General features: G+C 44.2%; 1 long non-coding RNA gene and 1 pseudogene across 1 annotated transcript; one reads left to right on the top strand and one right to left on the bottom strand.

Annotated features, from left to right (window-relative positions):
- Nucleotides 1-204: 204 nt before the first annotated feature.
- Nucleotides 205-543, top strand: LOC104869381 (annotated as a pseudogene).
- A 1,783-nt stretch (nt 544-2,326) lies between these two features.
- LOC104869380 lies at nt 2,327-5,091 on the bottom strand. Its single transcript, XR_782300.1, has 3 exons — nt 4,982-5,091; nt 3,592-4,651; nt 2,327-2,675 (listed from the first exon to the last, which is right to left on the bottom strand). It is a non-coding gene; the product is annotated as an uncharacterized LOC104869380 (long non-coding RNA).
- Between the last annotated feature and the right edge of the window lie 17,427 nt (nt 5,092-22,518).

The following is a 22,518-nucleotide window of genomic DNA, read 5'->3' as shown; positions in this document are numbered from 1 at the left end:
ATTCTAGAAAGCCAGATATCATCCTGCGACTAAGCTATAACTCACAAGAATCAAGGGGGGAAATCATTCGCTGGAAATGTTTTAGGTCGTAAAAACTCCTCTTCTCAGGGTAGGGCAAGTGAGTCTCCTCATGTTATTTAAAAGAATTTTGACCTTTTTTTTGCTTCCCAAACGCACGCATGAGGCCTCTCTGCTGCCACCAATATGCGCTATGTGGCTTCCTACTTGCTGGTCACTCTCTCAGGCAACCCCTCCTCCAGAGTCAAGGAAGACCCTAGATAGCATGGGCATCTAGGCAGACGATGACTGGCTTAATAAGGTCATCAGTGAGCTGAACGGGAAAAACATTGATGATGTAATTGCCCAGGGGATTGGCAAGCTTGCCAGTGTGCCTGCTGGAGGGGCTGTGGCCGCCTCTGTTGCCCCTGGCTCTGCAGCTCCTGCTGCTGGTTCTGCCTCTGCTGCGGCAGAGGAGAAGAAAGAAGAGAAGAAGGAGGAGTCTGAGGAATCTGTTGATGACATGGATTTGGCCTGTTTGACTAAAATTCCCCTTTACAAATAAAGCCTTTATATGTATCATAAAAAATAAATAAATAAAAGAAACTTTGTTGAATGAATTAAATGCTGATCCAGTCTTTATCTGGGTCTTGAAAGTTCTCATTTGGTGAAGGCCAAGGACTTGCTCATGAGCCCTTCAACAGGGCCCAGCCCAAATTCCTCAGGTAGGGTGAGGAGGGAAAAACATAACAAGCTAACAATGAGAATTGGCGGCTGGTGAATGAGCTCCCCTGAAAACAGCTTCGGGAGTATGAGAGGTGGGCCATCCCTGCATGAGTGTGTAGACAATCCAGATAATCCAATAAAACGTGTCTTGTTTTTGTGACTAATCCAGCTGTCATACTCTGTTTCCAGGAGCTCAAGATATGCAAAAGCCTTTCTGAGCCTTGACACGCACTTTCTGGTTTTCCCAGAATTCATTTTCATCTCAGCCCTGTCTCCAAGCTGCCTCCTCATGTTTCAGACAATAACATATGAAGTAAAAAGAAACTAGGGACAGAGAAGAACACTTTGTTTACCCCAGAGCTCAGCGTTTCTATCCTTAGTGTATCTACTGTGTCATTGTTTTCTTCATCATAGGCAGTGTGATGACAGGTTGGGTGTGCACCTGGCTCTTACTCCTGGATGAGAGGATTGAGGAGCTCGTTTCCGTCCTGTACAAGTGGTCTGCCCAGCATCCAGGTTGGTGCCTGGTATGTGACATGTACTGAATCAAGGTTAGTTGAGTTTGTTATTTCATTCAGACAACCAAGGTTAACTGTAGCTCTTTTGAGGTAATTCACTTTGTCATTACACTGTCTGCTGCACAACTGACCACAAACCATATTTCTATCCTGTTTGCATGCATTCCAGGTGTGACTCCGTCCTGTCCCTTCTCCCACTTCCCTCTAAGAATCCATTGCTGTCATTAAAAATGGAAAGAGTATTTATCAGGGTTAAAGAGAGTCTACTCATTATAAAAATTAGTGATATGGGAAAGCCTGCAATTTCTCATCAGCTAAGCATGCACTTGCTTTGATTCCAAGTAGTTTCACTCTTGTATATTTTTGAGGGAGACATAATCCTATTTTCGGACATAACTTGTACATGAATATTCAGAGCTGTCTTATTTGTGATAGCCTAAAACTGGAAACAATTTAAGTGTCCTTCAGTGGGTGAATAGTTGAAAGAAATCCTCATATATCTATAAATGGATCACCATACAACAATACAAAGGAACACATTTTTGAGACAGGCAGTGTATTCGTTTTCCAGGGCTGCTGAGGCAAAGCACTATAAAGTGGCCGACGGAAAGGAAAGTTGTCTCAGGGTTCCCGAAGCTGGAGAGTTGAGGTCAAAGTGTCAGAAGATGTTGGGATATGCTGTCACTGATGAAGCTGGTGAAGGGTCTGATCCTGCCCTTTCTCCTAAATTCTGGCAGTTCCTTGGCTCATGGCCGCATAACTCTCTTCCATGGTGTTGGCTTTGTGGGAATGCCTTTTATATGGACACTAGTAACCACTGGATTAGGGACTCAGTCTACTCTAGTCTGACCTCATATTGACTACTTATTTCTACCATTTCTAAATAAGTTCATGTTCTGAGGTACTGAGGGTTTGGACTTCAGCGTATTAATTTTTGAGTGAAATGTGATTCAACCCACCATATATGACAGGAACATTATGCTTAGTGAAAAAGATGAATCCCTAAAAGTTTGTATTATAAGATTTCATTTATGAAGCACACACAAAAGAACAAAACTGTAGAGATGGAAAAGAGATTAGTGGTTGCCAGGGGACAGGAACAAGGGTGGGGAGATCAGCCTATCAAGGGTAGCACAAGGGAGTTTCTTTGTGCTGAACAAATTGCTCTGTGGCTTCTTTGGTGGCAGTTATGTGAATCCACACAAGAGATCAAATTGCACTGAACTACACACACAAACACAGCACACACAGGACCGCACGTAAAAACCGGTGAAAAAGCAAACAAGGTCAGTGTCTAGTTAACAGTACTTCACCAGTGTCAGTTTTCTGGTTTGAATACTGTGCCATGGCTAGAAAGCAAGTCACCACCGGGGGACACTAGCTGAAGGATCCGTGAGACAGCTCTCTCTGCTGTTCTTGCAACTTCCTAGGAGTCTGTAATCATTTCAAAATAAAAAGTTAAAAAAGTGACCATATGGTTATATTGGGGGTGTGGTGAGAGGGAGAAAATGGAAGGCAGGGAGGGAACGGGGACAGGGTTAAAAAGTTTCTTCAGAAATGTCTCCACCCTGAAAAGGATCTTTGCCTCCTAAGTCCCTAAGGCATTTGTAGTTGTATCACCTATCTCCTCTGTAGCAGCGATGAGATGTTGTACATCAAGAGAAACGGGCAATGGAGGACAGAGAGGTCAAAGCACAAATATTCACGTATTTCCTCTAGATTTCTACCCAGGACTTGACCTCCATGTTTTCAGGTTTGCTGCGTCTTTCTGAATGCCATGTGGTGTTGTGGACCTTCTGTGGGGACCTCAGAACAACCACCTGCCCAGTTCTCTCTCCCATCCCATTTCCTGAAGTCCATTCACTCAGGAATACCTCTCCTTGCCCTGCAATCCTGATGGCCCGGCCTCTCTGCTGGGGTGAGATCTTGTACCTCCTATCTCTTGCCTCCCTGCGCCACCTCCCAGGTGTGGAGCAGGCCCACGCCCCCAAGATGAACTTGCCCCACTTGGCTCAAACTAACTCTCAAAAGTCGGCTTTGCAGTCTCTGAGCCTTGCTTTGGAAGACTCTGGCTGTGTTGCATTCACTTAGGCCGGTCACTTCTCTTTGCTGCAGTTTCCTCAACTTTCCAGTGGGGTGAATTATTCCTGTGGAATCCTTGAGTCTGACATAGTACTGGGGATCGAACTCGGGCCCTTGAGCTTGCGAGGCAGGTGGCGGCACCACTGAGCTACATCCCCAGCTCCCTCCTAACGCTTAAGTGTGTAAGTGATGGGAAGGTTTAATACAGTGTGAGGTTCTGTTATCATGGCTTCCTTTGCTTGGCGTAATGTCTCTGAGCTTTACCTACCATTGTAGCATGCAGTAGTGCGTCTCTCCTCTTCATGGCTGAGAAACACTCTACTCATGTGTATCTGCAGCTGCTTATGCATCTGCTCATCAGTGAACACCAGAACTGGACCCCTTCGGGATGCTGTGATGAGCCAAGACGCCTGCTCATGCATCACTTTGCTTGGTTTATTGCCCATAATATTTTCCAAAGGAGATGCTACCATTGCGGGAGCTGCAGGTAGGGAGCAGGGGAGAAAGAGATGACCCACTGGAAGAGGTTAATGGGGAAAGGTTAATGAAGGTGTTATTGATGAAGTTGGCAGCAGAAGTAAGGAAACAGTGAGGGACAGGGAGGCATCCAGAGGTGCAACAGCAGGAAGCTGGCACTACCCTTAGGCTCACAAGAGTGAAAGAAGGGAGCTGCTGCTTCCTCAGAAAGGGAAGGGCTGGGAACAGCAACCAAGGCCTTCAGAAGACAGCACAGCAGCTCACAATCCCAGACTGGAGGGAAGGGAGCTGTGGGAGTAAGTACCAGGCTCTCCCTGCCTTCCAGCCCTACCAGGGCTTTCCATCCACCAAACCCAAGCGGAAGCCCTTAATCTGGATGACTGGGGGCCCATCCAGCCCTCTGCGCAGATGGCCTGGTAGAAAACTGGGACAGCGACACTGGGGTCAGAGGTTGTGTGTAAACTGAGCCTCTCCAGGATGGCTTTGGCCACCCAGCCTGAGTTGACTTGACCGGGATCTTTTGGCTCCAGTTCCCAAGCTTGTCCCATCCAGAATGCAGGACAAATCAATGGCACATCTCAGACTCCCTACCGATCCCCATCCACTTTCCTGTGTTGGCCTTTCCCTTTCTCTGCACCCTCCAGGCTCTGGGGGACCTGGGGTTTGAGGAGTTGCCACTCTGGTCTTTGGCTTGTCTTCTCATCCTTCCTCCATGTCTGCCCACAAGGGCTACTCCAGCACTCCCTGTCCTGCAGTGTTCTCTGCATCAACAGCAGTCCAGTGGGCCCCTGGGGACTGGGTCTTTTCTTCTTTCTCCCTTGTTCCTATTCATTTGGGAGCCATAAGAAAGCCTTGAAGAGAAAGAACTGAGAAAATCAGGGGCTGAGAGACTGTTGTGAAAAGAGTCGGTGGAGACAATACAGCCAGTGCTTAGTGAGGTTCTGAATGCAGGGCTTACAGGGCTGTGCTGAGCCCTCCAATAGGCCTTTTGTGTTCTTTTCTATTGACTGTTGCTAAACCCGTCAATGGGCTTGCATTGTGCTGGGAATGAAATCCAACACCCGCCCCCCAGGCCCACAGGGCTCCAGCCTCATCCCCCACCGCTGGCCTCTGCCCCTCCCCACCCACCCTCCTATGGCTCCTGGCCCCACCCAGTGTTGCCCACTTCTGAACCTTTGTACCTGTCAGATGTCCCACCTGGGAGGTGGCTTCCCCCATCCTGCCTAGGATACCTTCTCCTGCTTCAGGTTACACGAGACATTGGCATGTCACGTTTCCTAAGCCTACACTACATTCCTCTTTCTGGAATCTTGTATTTGCTCTCTTGATTTGTCTCTGTGACCTCAGGAGGCTGTACATTCCACGAGGACACAGAGATCCCCTGCCTTCTTTGCTGCTCTGTCTTCATGTTGTTTTTTTTTAACACTTCATCTGTTTAGATCTGAACTTTCTGTTTGTATTTTTATCTTAGACAACCTATAGAAACATCTGACTTAGGAGTTGCTTACTGCATGTTTTGTTGAAGGAGGCTCTGGCCTTTTCCCCGTGGTTTCCTCACAGTTGTTAGGACACATGTATCCCAGCTGGTGCTCATGTATGACAATGGGGAGGCTGTATACATCGCAGGTCTCAGTGGGTTTGAATTTTGGCTACTAAATAGCCAGGAAGCCTTATGACCAGGTCCTCTTTTCCTTTCCCTTCTCCATATCTTCTTCTCTCCCCCTGACACATGGCAAGTGCTCAAAAAACATCTGATTGTTTGGATTAATAATTTTGATGTGATTTTGACCTTTGCTGATAAACAGTGTCTGGCCCGCATTAGTTATTGGTAGTTACTGAATTTGAATGAGTTGCTTGGTTCTGATTCTCATCCCTCAACTCAGTTCATCTTGCTGTCAGGATCTGAAGTCTCTTCCATATTGGCCTTTCATTGTTTGAAGAGCGATCTCAGGATGGCTGAGGGGCTCTTTTGTCTCAGGGACATCATAGACAGCTCTGGAGCAAGTGCAACCTGCGAAAGGTAGACCAGCACTCTGTGCTCTTGGTGCTCATGTATGACAATGGGGAGGCTGTATACATCGCAGGTCTCAGTGGGTTTGAATTTTGGCTACTAAATAGCCAGGAAGCCTTATGACCAGGTCCTCTTTTCCTTTCCCTTCTCCATATCTTCTTCTCTCCCCCTGACACATGGCAAGTGCTCAAAAAACATCTGATTGTTTGGATTAATAATTTTGATGTGATTTTGACCTTTGCTGATAAACAGTGTCTGGCCCGCATTAGTTATTGGTAGTTACTGAATTTGAATGAGTTGCTTGGTTCTGATTCTCATCCCTCAACTCAGTTCATCTTGCTGTCAGGATCTGAAGTCTCTTCCATATTGGCCTTTCATTGTTTGAAGAGCGATCTCAGGATGGCTGAGGGGCTCTTTGTCTCAGGGACATCATAGACAGCTCTGGAGCAAGTGCAGCCTGGGAAAGGTAGACCAGCACTCTGTGCTTTTGTGCCATCTATAAGCTCAGAGGCTAAGGACAATGTCTTGTTACCTGTAAATGAAAATATCTAAAGGTTGAAGGCTTCTGATGCCCCTTTGAAGGCCAGGGTTCTAGCATCCTAACTCAAGACTTCCTTTGCTCTGTACAATAGCTCTGCTTTCTTTAATCAAGAAAGGTCCAAATAAAGGGCAACAATATCAAGGTATCCAAGGAGAAAACAAACCAGGTAGATGGACCAAGACCCATTAAGCAACTCATCTTCATGAATGTAGGCCCTTGAGTTTTGTCTCCTCTTTCTTATTCTTGCCTATGCTTTCTGTGGTTTTTGCATGCCTCCTCCTCCTCATTTTTAAGTTCCAAGCCACGAAGAGAGCAACCTTCTGTTTGCTCAAGACTCAGCACTTGTGTCTTGCAGTTGAGCTGTGTGTAATGGAGAAATCCTCTTGTTCTCAATGAAGTGCACCTATTGTGATCTTCTATAAAAGAGACAATCAGCACTGTTCACAGGGGCCCAGTTGCTTATATGCAGTTCATTCACTGTTGTGCTTAGCATACAAGCCTCCTTTAAAGCAGGGGTCCCCAGCTCCAGGGTCATAGACTGGTACTAGCTTACAGCCTGCTGCGAACTGGGCTGCACAGCAGGAGGTAAGTGGCACATCTGTATTTACAGCTGTTTCCCATCACTCACATGTGGCCTGAGCTCTGCCGGCTGTCACATCAGGTGTGGCATTAGATTCCTATAGGAGCATGAACTCTACTGTGATCTGTGGAGGCAAGGGATCTAGGTTCTCACTCCTTTGAATCACCCCCACACCACCCTAGAAAAAACTGTCTTTCATAAAACCAGTTCTTGATGCCAGAAAGGTTGGGAACCACTGCTAAAGCTCCTAGCTCAGGATATATTTAGTTGAGCCAAACATTTTTTTCCCCATAACAGTCTTTCCTTATTCTTGGGTAAAACAGATAAACCATGAAATGTCTCCATTGAAAAATCGTATGACCAAGCTCTTCCTGAGAACTCAAGGGTTAAAATGTGCTTTGGGGCTTAAAGATCCATTAAGGTACTGTTGGATTAGGGTGAAATCCTCTTGATGTGAACTTTACTACATTTTGACTTAGAAACATAATCCAGCTCCGGATTCTCCACATCCAGATACTAAATACTGCTCTTAAAATGCGTTAGTGCTGAGGAAAGCAATGGATGTGATTCACTTACTCTCTATTTTGTTTGTTTGTTTGTTTGTTTTTGGTACCGGGGATCGAACGTGGGTCCTTGTGCTTGTGAGGCAGATGGCAGAACTACTCTCTACTTTTAATGATTTGGAAAGAAAACCATTTTCTTACTTGGCACTGAGTGAAAATGGTAACCTTATTATCTATCAGCTGGGGAGTGTTACTAAATTAGTATACACCACAGGTAAAGCATACATGAATTCTCTTAGGGTTCTGCCATCTTGTTTTTGTCATCAAGCTCAGTATCTATATTTCACAGATGAGGAGATTGGAGCCCAAGCAGAAACTGACTCATTCGAGGTTGTGCACCATTAATGTTTTGACCAAACGGGTTCAATGTGTGTAATCCTTAGTGTTTGCAGAAGGAACATTTTAGCTCAGAAGGAAATTTTTCTTTCAGTTACAGAGGAGATGGGAGACACTGTAAAGACTGAAGTTTCACTCTGTTTCACACTTAATTTTCCTAATTTTAATCTCCTTACCTGTAAAATAGGACTAATGAGGTTGAGGAGTGGAGACTTCCTCCTGACTAGTGATGAGGATTCAGGGAAACAGGGTAGAGAGCTTAGTGCATCAGTGGCAGGGCACTTGATGAAGTCATGAGATCATTGTAAGGGTGCTTCTTGCCCACACTGTTACTAATTTAGAAATTCAGATTTCATAAATCTGAAAAATTAATGTTTTATATTGACATTGTCTCTGTGTTGAATTTTTAAAAGTTGAAAATGACACATGGATTTAAACTATATGGGTGGTTCATAGTAAAATCCTCCAAAAAGCACATGTCATCTGAGCCAGGACTGAGGTTTACAGTGGCCTTGTAGGAATATCATAGAAATTAAAGAATATTTTAAATATACCCAGTACATGGAAAACAATTAGCAAATGTCTATTGAATTAAATTGCATTTAACAAGTAGGTATGTAGGTCTTGTCACCAGGTTTAATAGAACCTAGAAAACAAACACTTTTTAAACCTTGTAATCCAATAGAGCAAGGATGACAAATACCACTTTCACATCCTATGTCTAGGGCAGACATCATTAATCCATCCCAGCACTCTTATCTCCCATCCATTTATTCATTTATATGTGTGTCTCTCACACTAGGATATGGGCCCTTGGAGAGTGTGGATTGAGTTCTGTTTCTTCTTTATCTCCCACAAATCTCACATAGAATAAATGTTTAATGCTGCTGAACAGATGAGACCAGAGGGGTTAAGGAGGTTGCCCCAGGCCACACAGGAAGTTAGTCTGATCTGTAGTCGAGCCTCGTTTCCAGGCAAGGAAAACAAAAGTGTACTAATGTCTGGAATATAGTGTGTGGTGCTGATGGAAGCTTTTAAAAAGTATTTTTACATTAAAATATAATTTAAATAGAGTAAAATACACAACTTTCAACTGCACAGTTCTACAAGTCTTGACAAACATATACACCCATGTAAACACACCCTTTTTGAGATAGCTTTCATTCTAGATAGTTCTCTTGTGCTTTTCTTCCATCAGTTTCTCTCCAGTACTTTTACTATCACTATAGGTTAATTTTGTCTCTTAAAACTTCACAAACTAAAGTTATAAAGTGTTAATTCTTTCCGTTCTGGCTTTCACTCATTATGATATTGTTGTTGTTTTGGGTACTGGGAGTCCAACTCGGGACCTTGCACCTTGCCAGGCAGGCGTCAGAACCACTGAGCTAAATCCCCGGCCCTCTATAATGTTGTTTTGAGGCTCACCCATATTGGGTCCATCTATAGTTTGTCCCTTTATAGAGTACTATGGTGTACTGTCCTATAGTACGACAATAATGCACTGTTTGCCCTTTCACCTGTAGTGCAGTTCAGGAAGATGGACTCGCCTCTGGCAGCTTCTGAAATGACTCACAGTTACCTCTTCTTCTGGTGTAATCTCTTCCCTTTGCATGTATTCCTACCGAAGATCCCTGGCAGGAGGGATGCGATGTCAGCTCTGAGACTGGGTGATGAAATGCTGCGACTTTTGCTCTCTTATTCTTACCTCCTTACTTACCCATTCTGATGAAGACAGCCGCCGTGTTGTGACCAGAGGCTGGTGTGGCAGTGCACTGAAAAAGGCCTCTTACTGAGAGCCAGGAAAGAAACAAGGTCCTCCCTTCAGTAGCCTGCAGAAGAATGATTCCTGCCAATGATTGTGTGAGGAATTTTAGAAATGGCTCCTTTTCCAGTCATGCTTGAATGACTGTTGTCCTAATCAAAACTTTCACTGCTGCCTTGTAAGAAATCCTGAGCCCGGGAACCCAGCTGAGGAGGTCTGGGACCCCTGGTCTGCAGACACTGTGAGATAATACATAGTGTTGTGCAAGACACAAAGTTTGGGGCCAAACTTATTATAGAGCAATGGGTAACTAAGACAAGGACATTATGAAAAATGCCACTTTCAAATTTCTTGGACAGAAGTTTTTAAGGACCTATGTTGTTCTTTTAAAACGTCTTATGAGCCTTTATCACCATCACCTACCTTGTGCATTCAGACTAAGTCTGAGGCACTCATGGCCTTAGGGAAGTGTTGTCACTGGGTAAGAAGGCATCATATCTTTAACTTTTAAATATCCAGGGGAGGAAGAATAGCCAAGAGACAGGTTTGTCTTGCCTAGAAAAGGAGATGACTTGGGAGTTAGACAAACTTCGTGACTCGAAGGGGAGAAGTTAGACTCTGGTGTGACTCTGAAAAGTACCCTCGTGTCCAGCTGCCCCTCCCGCAGGGTTTCAGGATAGATCCCCCAGACATATTTGTAAATCTTGGACAGAGGGGACTTGTTCCTCCCATTCCCATGGGGGTCCCAGGACAGCTTTCAGGTCCCAGATCTCTGCTGTACTAGGTGGCTAAATGGACAGTGGTAACCATGGTGATGAGCCCGTGGAGGCGGAGAAGGCTTCAGATGGCCCCTGGTGAATTTTGCGTCGGAGAAGAGAACTACAGTGAACAATGTGGACCTTTGTCAGAGACTTTCTGAATGGTAGCAGGGACAGAGCCTGATGACCAGAGACCCCCAGGAAGGAGAATACACAGCAGCTGTGGATGAGAGCATGTGACGGCCAAGGACTAGGTGCACCTCCCCCACATCCCCAGGCCTGGGATGCAACCCAACCCAAGACAGGCTAGGAACAGGCTGAGGTTCATGAGTCTACCTACATTTACTAAGATTAAATGTTTTTTGTTTTTTTTTTTCTGTCAGGTTGCCTAAGGAGCTCAAGACAGAAATCAAACTGAACTTTGTAAAGCGAAAGGGGACTTTGTTAGGCACTACAGTCCATGTGCAGTACATGGGCGTCCTATCTGTTACCTACAGTGGAGCTGTTCAAGCAGTTATCACCATCACTAAAATCAGCAGCATGGCAGGAGCAGGAGCTGGGGCAGAGAGTTAGAGAGGCCAGAAATCAATTGCTTCCTCTTCATGTTCCAAAGATTAATCTTTGGGAAACTCTGTGTTCATCAGCAGCTTTTTGTTGGTGCCCCATTGGAAATTCTCAAGAAATCATCCCCCTGAGGGCATGCTACATTTTCCATTTGGAATTTTGTGTTCTCCCTTAGAATTTGCCAGGATGTCAAGAAGACCCTGCATTCAAGGGCTAGACGCAAGTCCGTTATTCAGTGAGGTCCTGACCTCAGCATTCATGAAGGTGAGCTTGTGAACTGTGTATAAGATGCCAATAAAAAAATTAAAACATGGAACCTTAGTGCTTTGAAATTGCACGACTTGAGATTTTAGTGACTTGTAGAAGATTCTTAAATTTTCCTTTCCCTATGATAGGGATAAATATAACCCATCCAGTGGACTAACACAAGTCAGATTAGTGGTTTAAGACACAAGATCTGGAACCAGCCTGTCTGTGAGTAGATGCTCAGTTTACCATGCATGTTTCTTTGGACAAATGACTCAACTTCTCTCCAGTATGACAGATGTTATCTATCTTACAGGATTGTGTTGGGGTTTGGAGATGTATGAACACAGCAAATCCTTGTTCCCTAACCAAGGTTGACACTAACTGAGAAGTACACCAAGGAGTTGGGCAGATGGAAATGAATACACCACCTCCTGAGCCTCATAGGCTAGGTTGGAGAACATGGATTAGGTTCAAGGCCACCCAGCAATCGTGGGCTGTCAAATGGTGGAACTCAGACAGAGCCAGACTTAACCTTCTCAGACATGGGCAGCCTCAGATCCACAGCACATCTCCATTTAGTGTCCCCTGAGGGGGCAGAACCTGGCTCACTTAATCTCAGGGTGTAGGAGGACAGAGCTACCTGGGGACTTTCTGAATGAGGGCAGATCTCAAAGAGGGGCAGATGAGGAAGAAGGAGCCGCACTATCCTTCTCACCTAATGCTGGTCAGTGAAGTCACTGGAGCGCATAAGAAGAGGATGAAGGCCAGGAGTGGTACTCGATGCTCAGAGCTCTCCCCCCAAACACAGAGAGAAAACAAGTGCCTCCCTAATAGATCATTGAATCAAATTCTCCCTGGTTGGGGCATGGTGCCAGGTGCATGGAAGGGATGCTCAAATCTTAGCTCCCTGCCTGCACAGTAGTGCTCTAGAATTTTTATATAACAATTCCAAATACTACTTCCTGTAAATAAGCGAAGATCTTCAAATATTGCTAGGAACACTCAATGTGTTTTTTCTTCCTCTGCTTCATCATCTACAAGAAAAGGAAAACACATTTTCCCAGGAACCAGACCCCCAGCGTGCTTGAGGACACTGCAGCATGTCAAGCAGATATCGACCTTCGAGTCTGCAAAGGGATCAATGCACCCGGCTTCCTTCCCGGGCTGTTTGCTTGCAGAGGAGAAGAGCCAGCTCCGCTCTTAGCCACAGGGCTGCAGAGGGCACCAAGTCAGAGTGTTCTCTGCCACACAGCAATGTCGGTGTGGCGTGTGCGGCACTGAAAGCTGTGCTGCAGAGCAGAGAGCAGCCCCTGAGGTTGCGGGGGCCACAGCTTCCCCTCCCGCTGGGCCTTTGCAAGCAGCTCTCCAGGGCTGCTTCTGCAGTCATGCTCCTTGCTTCATCTGCATTCCATCTCTGTTTATTTTCAAGGCTGGAGAAATAGCACGGAAGGGTGTGTGTGTGTGTGTGTGTGTGTGTGTGTGCGTGTGCGTGTGCGCGCGCATGCTTGTAGATTTCTGTGTTCACCTGTGTCTGGCTGGCTGGCCCTTCTTCTAATCTAGCAAGGCCAAGTAAGAGCAACATGAGCTCAGGGGACAGACTGTCAGCTGTTAAACTTGACCACTTTCCATCCTCCGGACCTCACACATGTGGCTCATCTGTAAGATGGGGACAAGCACGCCTGTCTCTGTAGTGTTTATAAAGCAGTCAGCACTTAGGAGATAGTAACACTCAATAACTTGTAAGCCTTCCTGTTCCACTGTTCTTACTGTCATTCCAGAATGCATTCGAGATCTTCTATAGGAAGTACACACCACAAATCAGGTATTTGAACTAAAATTACCAGTAAAAGAGAAATAGGAATCAAAAAGGAAAACATGTGAACTAAGGCATGTGCCCATCAGAACAGCTGAGATGAGTGGGACAGGAGGAAATGAAGGAATAGAGTTTTTTAAAAAATCAGAGTATAAGAACATACATAGTTGCTATAATAAGCAGTCAACTTGGTTCTGAGTTTTCTGGCAGCCAAATTAAAAAAAGAAGCATCTTAGACCATGTGGTACAAATTTCACTAAGAATGTAGAATTGAAATCTGGATCACTTTATTTCCTAAAAGAGTAGCTTGCAAAGTTATCAACATAGGAATTCTGGATTGATCAGTGTTTCCTTTGACACACACGTGTGTGTGTGTGTGTGTGTTTGGAGAGGTTTGCACAGTTGAATTCCACAAATGATCCAGTTATTATATATTATTCTAAAAGACAGTGGAGTATTCATTTTGATCAGTTACATATTCACATTTAAAGGTCACTAGTTCCTATGTCCAGCAGCCTATTTTATTCCTGATCTTGAAAAGTTGCTTCCCTGGACTCTAATGAAATTTCCCAGATGTGCTCACCCAGGATGGTTCTTCATGTTTGCTGGTCCCTTCTGCTCAGCCAGCCCCAAGTTGGTTCTGTGATGACTCCGCCTGTCCTGCCCTCTTGGACCATTGGTCCATTTCCCAGATGCAGCTTTTGGGTCCTCTCAAGTTACTCTGGAGTTTGACTTCCCAGTCCCCTGCCCCTGTCCTTCTCAAGTTTCCTCAATTGGGGCTTGTATTAAAATGACCTTGTTGTCCCTGTGGTCAGTCTCAGAATCAGAACTTTGGCAGAGAATCATGTGGAACCCAACCTTGCATCGGGGTGCCACCTCTCTGAATCACCCAGGGATCTAGACAAATGGAGCATAAGATGATGGTGTTAGAAACCTATATAGGGCCTGGGAGTAATTCTAGGAGCAGAGGGGTTTACATGCCTTCTTGAAATGGTTTTGGGTGCTCTCTCTTCCACCTCATAGCTACAGTAAGTCCACAAGTACCAGTTATTTGCAATTCCCAACTTGCAAGTGTCCCATGGTTCTGACAATGGGCCTGTGCTTGCTTCAGCTGGGTTGAATGGATTTACCATCAGAAGCTGATGTGCTCTAAAATCTACCACCATGATTGCATGGAAAGCTATGTTTTCCATTGGCTGTTCAAAGTCAGCAGTGCACAGCAGGGACACTAAGACCCACATGTTGCTGCGTATCATGGGCTTTTGCTGGGTGACTGGCCAGAGGGCTCCTCAGAAGCTTTGCCAAATGCTCCTTAGGTTATGCAGCAACATAATATGCTATCACCAAAACTTTTGCTGGACCACCTCCTTGTGGCCTTTCTCAGTGGCCTGGATATCCTCATAACATGGTAGATAAGTCCCCAAACAAGCATCCTGACAAAGAACTAGGCAGAAACAGTACCCCTGTTATGACCCAGCCTTGGAAGGCACTCCTACCATATTCTACACATCAGAAGGTCAGCCCATATTTGAGAGGGAGGATCATTAGATTCTACTTTTCCTTTGAGAACATGTCAAAGAACATGCGGACTTGTTTTAACTCATCTTGGCAGGCTGTGTTTGTTCATTGCAAAGGTCTTATGCAGGAGACGGGCTTCTTGAGGTTCTATATTCACAGGCTGACATACCTTATAAGGGGTGTGGAGGTGCAATTAACTCTGAATATCTTCATGGTAGTCATAGTTTGCCTTGTTACTAGCTTACTTTTTACTTACATGCTTTGTTAATAGGTTTGTTTCCTGGTACCCAAAACAACAGCCACATGGTTAATGGGTGGAAATTGTAGGACTTGAACATTTGTCTTTTCACAGTCACTGGGGTCTCTCCTCATAGTGATGGGATTAGTCCCATCATTCCATCTGTGTTCCTTCCATCATTTTACATTCCAGAAAACCCAACTGATGAGAAAAACATGATGCCCAATCCCTCCCTGCTCTGGCCACCAGGCCAATAGCGTCAAGTGCCACTGAGCTTTCCTTCTTACTGTCCAAGCTGCAAGTTTCTTACCTCCAACCATAAATGTATGTATTTTAAAAACTCACAGCAGTTTCTTTGTTCCTGACTGTTTTCATTTAGCCTTTCCTCTCCCTGGGTCACCTATGAAGATGTTTTTCAAAAAAGCTAGTTAAGAAAGTGAAATTAAATCACTGACATCTGCCACTCAGCCTTACTCAGCACTCTGGTTTCTTGGATTCTTCCGGGCAGACCTTCATGTCAGATGTTGACATGAACAGGTTTTGCTTTCTCTCCTTTTTGGAGGACTGGGGTGGAGGACAGCAATGACAGGAAATGGAGACAACTCAATGATCCTGCTAAAAGCTTCACTTCCCACATGTGATAACCAGTCTAATATTTTTACTTGATGCAATAAAAAGAAGGGAATAAAGGGGAAATATACTGATGACATAAAGTCTCTATTCTTTTATACAAGTAAAGAAAACATTTCATGACAAAATTCTTTCTTTATTAATAAAATTAAATTGAATTAGCAGTTATGCCTTTACATCTTCCTCTCCTAAAAGACAACATCTTGACAAAACAAGTGTGAAACAACCTTTAATTTCACAACTGGGGGCACTTGAATTCCATTTTACAGCATTGCTGTTGTTAGACCCCCAAACGTCAACTCTTGTAACATTTGCAGATGTCATCCAGGGTAAAAGAGGAGAAATTTATTATCATTTTTTTACAACAGTAACACCATTATATTAAAGGCCAAGCAGTAGCCAACTGCTACAAATATGCTAGTAGCAAATCTCCAGAAAATCTCACAATTAGTAGTTTAGAACCTTCTGCTGTTTTCAGCTTTTTCCCTGAGATGTCTATTGTCTGTGACGCATACGTTTTTCAGCCATTAGTATCCACACGCACATGTGGTTTCTTCTGCACGAAGAATGTCCCTTAATCAATAGAAAATGACTCACGAGATTATAGGGGCTGGTAGGTCCAACCCTGAAAGGGTGGCTGGGTAGGCTGGAGACCCAGGAAGAAGTTACTGTTCAACCCCAAAGGCCTGTGTGAAAGTGCTACTCCTTGCTTAGGAAAGGTGAATATAATGAGCATTATGTAAAGATGTCAGTGCTACCAACTCAAGCAACAGCTGGGCCTGCCTTGGAACATAGCTGCTCTGACTCCCTAGATGGCTGAGAACTGTGAACAGAATCTTGGGGAATGAATTTCTTAGGTGGACTTTCCCCAGCCTTATGCAATGAGGCTCTCTTCTCAAAGCAAAGTCTTTTACTTTTGCAACTTTGAGTCTGTGTAGAACAGGACTTTGCTGGTTTCTATGATGCCCTCAAGTTATCTTTCCTATTGTTCTTATCCAAAGTACTTGGCTACTTTTAAAAACTAATCTTTTAATCAACCAAGCTTTTTTCTGCTCTAGCTTTATGTGTGGTTTCTTTATGGTGAAACTGAGAACTTTTTAAATGGCTTTGTTCCCAATTTTCAGTATAAACCTGGCTAAAAATTCCTAAAAGTACTCATGCCACTGCCTCAACATTGGGCTGCCTTGAAATTTCCTCTGCCATTAGCCCCCTGCTTTAAATTTGAGTCTCCCACAAGTCTCCCAAAAGCTTCTAAACTCCATGTTCAGGTAACATCACAGCAAAAGCCCTACTTCTCTGGTGCCAAAATCTGTCTTAATCACTTTTCTTGTTGCTGGGACACACAACTTTACTCACAACTTTAAAGAAGAGAGTTTATTTTGGCCCATGTTTCACAAGTTTCAGTCCTAGCATGGTTGGCAGCATGGTGGAAGAGCCTGAGCAGAGAAAAGCTGCTCATGTTATGGTGGCTGGGAAACAGTGAAAGGAGCCCAATTTGTATTCTATTAATGCCTTTAACTGATGCATGAGACCCACCTACATTATGAAGGATAATCTATCTCAAAGTCCACTCACCTGAGTGCAGTGCCACCTAGATTTGTGAACTTAATACTTTCCACAGTTCTGGTAGCAAGCCAAACTGGATGAGAACCAAACCAAATTCAATGGTTAGATTCAGTGTTGACCTTATGGGGAAATTTGATTTGGTTCTTGTTCAACTTGGTCTGCAACCAGAATCATGGAAAAATTAAGTTTGTGAACAGAGGTACTACTGTATTCATCTCATTTCAAAAACATCTTCAGAGAAATATTTAGAATAACATTTGACAAATATCTGAGTACCATGACCCAGCCAAGTTAATAGATCAAGTGAATCCTCTCAACCATTAGTGCTATGCATCTCATCATTCTTCTTGCCATGGGAAGTGATGGATGCAACTATTTTGTCCAGGTTTGTGTATGTGTGTGTGTGTGGGGGGGTTATTTGTCCTTTGGTGTGTAGGTCTACCAAGCAAAAGGAAACATGGACAAATCTCATACAGATAAGTCCTTGGCATCAAGTTTGATACCATGATTGAATAAGTTTTGGGGAGGAGAATGCTTATAGTTTTTGTATAGAAGGAAAGTAAATATTTGTGGTAAAGAGGGAAGACTGGTGGAATGCATGATGGCACCCAATAGCATTCACTCTCTCCTATTTTTCTATATCATACATACCTGTCTCTTTGATTTTGGTCTTGGCCATTGCCTAAAGCAATGAAAGTAAACAAAAGAGGTAGCATGCCAGTTCTGAGTAGAGGCCTTGAAAGGCATTACCTGCTTTGTTTTTTCTCTTAAGCATTTGTTCTCTGCTTTGAGGAGGCTTTTTCAGCCTGAGTCTCTGAATGAGAAAATGATTTGCGGAGCCCAGCTACTCACAGCAAAGCCCAGTTGAACTCAGCAGAACCACTCTAATCACAGTCCTCACTGATCTTGAGCAAGAAATAAGTATTGCTCATTATTAAGATTTTGGGGATGTTTGTTACTGCAGCAGAAATAGACACATTACAATATGTCTTTCTAATTTGGATAATCCAAATCAGGCAAACAAAGGCTTCCTTTCCAAATAGGAAAGTTTTAAATTTGAATTATACAGATATTATCCCAAATTCCTCACTATATTTTTTAATTTAAAATTTATATTAGCATGTGTTTACAGTACATAATGATTACATTCATCATAGGTCTTCAATGTATTTGGTCCTGAAAGATACTTGAAAGACTTTAAAAGGCTTCATATTCTTTTACTATTACTGGATTTGGGACACCGTTGTGAACTCTGGGAATCCAACACGGATGGCCAAGGCTTCTGGTGATGAAAGAACGGAGGTAGGCCATGGCTCTTTGGCCATGGGAAGACTTCTCAAGTGACATGTTCTTCCTCTTTCAGTTTGCATTTGAGCTAGATGACAAGAAAAAGAATCTGGCATTTCTCTTAATGTGCCAACAAATTCCAAAAGGCATTCTCAACTGAAAATAAAACTGGAAAAAGCATAATCCTTGTTAAGCTTTTTATTTTATTTTTTTGTGTTTTTGGAAATGATGGGAAATCTTAAATCCCACTCATTGCTTCCTATTCTTTCCTCCAGTTCTTTGCTTAGCTACTGGGAAGTGAACCTAGTCAATTTTGGTGCTTACTCTTAAGCTCAATCCCTCCCTAATTATGTGTAAGTTTCCAGCTCTGTGGAGGAATATAAAATTATTTTTGCCGTTATAACTTGCAGTGAACTTTTAAAATGAGAACACTCATTCTGAGTAATAAAATACTCAAATTCAGTAAAAAGCGAGCAGTGACCTTGCACATACAATCACAATGCTGTATCTTATACAACTGATCTGGATATTTTAAGAGTGAGGCAGCCCAATGAGTGTTCACGCAAAAGGTTAGATAACTGGGCTAAAGAAAAAAGAGTATCCTTCTCATCAGTGTGACTCATCCACCCCCCTCAGAGTGGCAAAATGACTCAGGCTTTCAAGTAAGTGACAATGCTTATAGAAAAAATATGACCTAGCGGTTTTCATCAGGACTTCGCAGTTGGCTGGTTGTTATGCTTTTGATTCTCCTGCATCCCTGAGGAATTTGCGGGTATTTTGAGCCTTTTCACAGAATGATCCATAGGGCCCTGCTGACAGTTCACAAGAAACCCTCTGACTGTCTAGATTTCAACCTTGACACTCACAAAGGCTGGAGTAGAAAGAGCTGAAGGAGATTTCTAATTAAAACACTAGGTGAAATCAAGCCCCAAGGCCGTAGGTAGAATTGGCCAACAGCACCTATCCATATCCAAAACCAGGGGTCAGCTTCAATCCCACAGCCAGATTTCCAAGCCTTATCCTGCTTCTCCATCCATTTGGAAACAGAGCCATTGGTCGGCAAGAAAGGCCCAGGGGTGGGGGTAAACCCTCTGACTGTCTAGATTTCAACCTTGACACTCACAAAGGCTGGAGTAGAAAGAGCTGAAGGAGATTTCTAATTAAAACACTAGGTGAAATCAAGCCCCAAGGCCGTAGGTAGAATTGGCCAACAGCACCTATCCATATCCAAAACCAGGGGTCAGCTTCAATCCCACAGCCAGATTTCCAAGCCTTATCCTGCTTCTCCATCCATTTGGAAACAGAGCCATTGGTCGGCAAGAAAGGCCCATGGGGGTGGGGGGTAGCCACTGGGGGAGGGGGCTGGGATTTTGTATCAGGTTTGCTCAGGCCAGGGGGGTCACTTCAGGCTGATTTTTTCTGGTTCTTGTTCTTCAGTCACTGAATGGGGACGATCCAGTGGCCTTCTTTGTTGGGTTACAGTCAGAATCTGTAAGATAATGTGTGCGGAGACTTTGGAATGCTGCAGAACACAAAGGCGCCCAGCATTTCAGCTATTATGTTCTGAGGAGAGAGCTGCTGTCTGGCATGCTGGTGGCTTCCAGGAGTTTTCTGTGTTGACATAAGTACGCTCAGAGGGTTTATGGATAGAAGAAAACAGAACTTGGATTAGGTTTGGTAGACATGTATACAGCCACTGCATGCTCCCTAAAAGCGGCCGTTTGGACGCAGCCAATGTGACATGCTCTGTGCCGTAGGCTCCTCTTCCTCTCTGCCTTGAATATGACTAATCCACTATACCTCTTTCACCCTGTTTGGCCATATACTGTACCTGTCTCAACTGGGGACAAATCTCAGCTCTCTTGCTCACTGTCCAGGTACAATGGAAGTTTAGCTCAGATTTAGCACGCTCTTGCTTTCTTACACTTAAAGCCTAGTCAGGCACATTCAAAAGAAGCAGCTTTTTTTGGAGACAAAGACTCCAGAGGGTAAAACTTTGAAGATGAGTTTTCTTCAAGGGGAAATGAGGAGATAAATGAAGCACATCACCCGCCCTACATCTTCATAAAAAGGCTCTTCTGCTCATGTTTCCCCTCCTCTTTGCTTTGCTGGCCACCCTGGAACTCAAGTCAGTTCTTCTCTCTCTTACTTCTACCACTGTCCTCTAACCCCACCCTTTTATGCAAAGCACTTTAATTCCCCTGTGGCTGCTCCTATTTGCATATCTAACTACTATTTCAGTAAAGAAACACCAATGAAGATCTTCTTGGTGTGGAGGTAGACTGGAATTTGAGGCTGTCTGGAGCAGGTCAGTTGATTTTGTTAGTCACACACAACTTTGATCGCCTCCTGTATCCCCCTTTCCTCCAGGGGTGAAAGAACTTAGCAGCACTGTGAACTCTTATCCAGCTCTTGGATCTTAGCACAGAGACAATGGAGCCCAGGCTAAGGGTCTGCCATAGGCTGGGCCAGTAAGCCTTACTGTTCCGGGAACATAGCTTGTATCCTCCCCATTTCCCATATCCATCTAGGTCCCTGCTGCTCTGTACACCAGCTACAGCAAGGGTTCCAAGACCCACCAGAAAGGGCCCTTGTTTCCCCTTGTCAATCAGCACAAAACCACGCAATGATCGTACTTGACACTCGGTGATCCTTTCCAATTATATATTCAAATTCTCAAAGAACTTCCTAGATATAATTTCTTTGATCCTCTGAATGACCCATGAGGTACTAACATCTTTCAGTCACTCAATAAACTTTTGCCAATAGCTCTGTTGAGGGTACTCAAGGTGTTCTCAGGACTTGGGGCTTTTAGTTTGAAAACAAGAACAGTCCTAGGCATACTGGTAAGGGTTGATCACCTTTCTGCAACCCTGGGTACAGGACTAACAAATAAAAACAGCACAGAAGTGATACCAGCACACATAGTCCTTACACACTGGTGATTTTCATGTGTCTGCTGTTTGCTGAATGTTGAGCTGAGGTGTTGCAATATCAGGAAATGTTAATTACTGATGTTGGTTCATTCTTTCCCTTCCCTTGTCCTTCCCTTTCTATTTTCTTTCTTTCTATTTCTTTTTTTCTGTAGTACTGGAGATTGGACCCAGGGCCTTCATACTGAGCTACATCCCTTCCCCCTTTAAAAAAAATCTGACAGAGCTTCTTGCTAAGTCACTGAGTGGCTCAGTTGAGTTCAAATTTGTGGTTCTCCCACCTCAAACTCCCAAAGTGCTGGAATTAAAGGCCTGAGCCACCCCTTTAGATTTTTAATTCATTCATTGGGTAATCAGCTAGGCCCTGGCTGGGAAAAGACAGGGTTGCATGAGGTATTATCCTGGCTTCTAAAGAGCTCATAGTCAAGTACCAGTAGGAGTAGGGAGATACTAGGAAAACAGTAGTCAGTAGGGCTTCCAGGCCTGTGCCTTTAGGGTGCACACCCCCCACTCCTCTTTGCCTCCTCTTTTGATTCTTCTGAGTTTCTACCCACCCTCCACAAGCACCCTGAGCATCCTCCTTACTTTCCTTCCTCTACTGGCACCCCAGTCCCCTCCATCTGCTCATCTTCTCCTTCTACATATGCATGTTCACGTACATATGTATGCCATCTACTAAGGTTGCCATCAGGAGAGTAAACTGACCGAATGCCGATTATGCACATTCGCTGCGAAATACTCAGATCCCAGACTTCCCAGAAAGTTCCTCTGGGGGAGCTCTAGAATGCTCAGATTGAGAGGTGAATTCCTTCCTAGTGTTCAGGCCTGCCACTGAATTGTGTTTCTGGGGTAAGCAGATGATCTTGGGGTGAGTTTGGACAGTGAGAGCCAGGTTCCATTGTGTTATTAGGCTTCCTCTAACGTCCAGCCACTTTTCCTATACATCTCAGAACAACCAGGACCCCTGCTAATTGAATAGCGTCCCATTTGGGACCAGATCACGCATTTCCAGGAAGGACAAAATAATCCAATCAGTGTTGAAATGTCATCCCAAGCTGCAGCTCCGCCTTTGGTATGAGCTGTAGCATTTTCTTTGGCTGTTGTCTACAGTGCAGTTAACTCTAAAAGCTATCGCTGGCATTTGGCATGGGTGCTCACTTGCTCCAAAAAGCACAACTTTCAGTTGATTGTTTTTCTGGAGTCTTGCCCACTGTTTTTCTCTGGCACAGGTGGCTAAGAGTTTTGAGGATGTGGAATGACTTCTCCCAAACTAGATGAAAACCTCACAGAAACAATGATCGCTGACATCCTTTGCTGAGGGTATGGTTGTCACCTTGGAAAAAGCTGTGTCCAGGTGTTTTGCCTCCTT

Source organism: Fukomys damarensis, unplaced genomic scaffold, assembly GCF_012274545.1.
Source record: "Fukomys damarensis isolate Sample0158 unplaced genomic scaffold, DMR_v1.0_HiC HiC_scaffold_8, whole genome shotgun sequence".
Lineage (NCBI taxonomy): Eukaryota > Metazoa > Chordata > Mammalia > Rodentia > Bathyergidae > Fukomys > Fukomys damarensis.
Note: the sequence above shows the minus strand (reverse complement) of the source record. Positions and strands in the feature narration are given on the sequence as shown.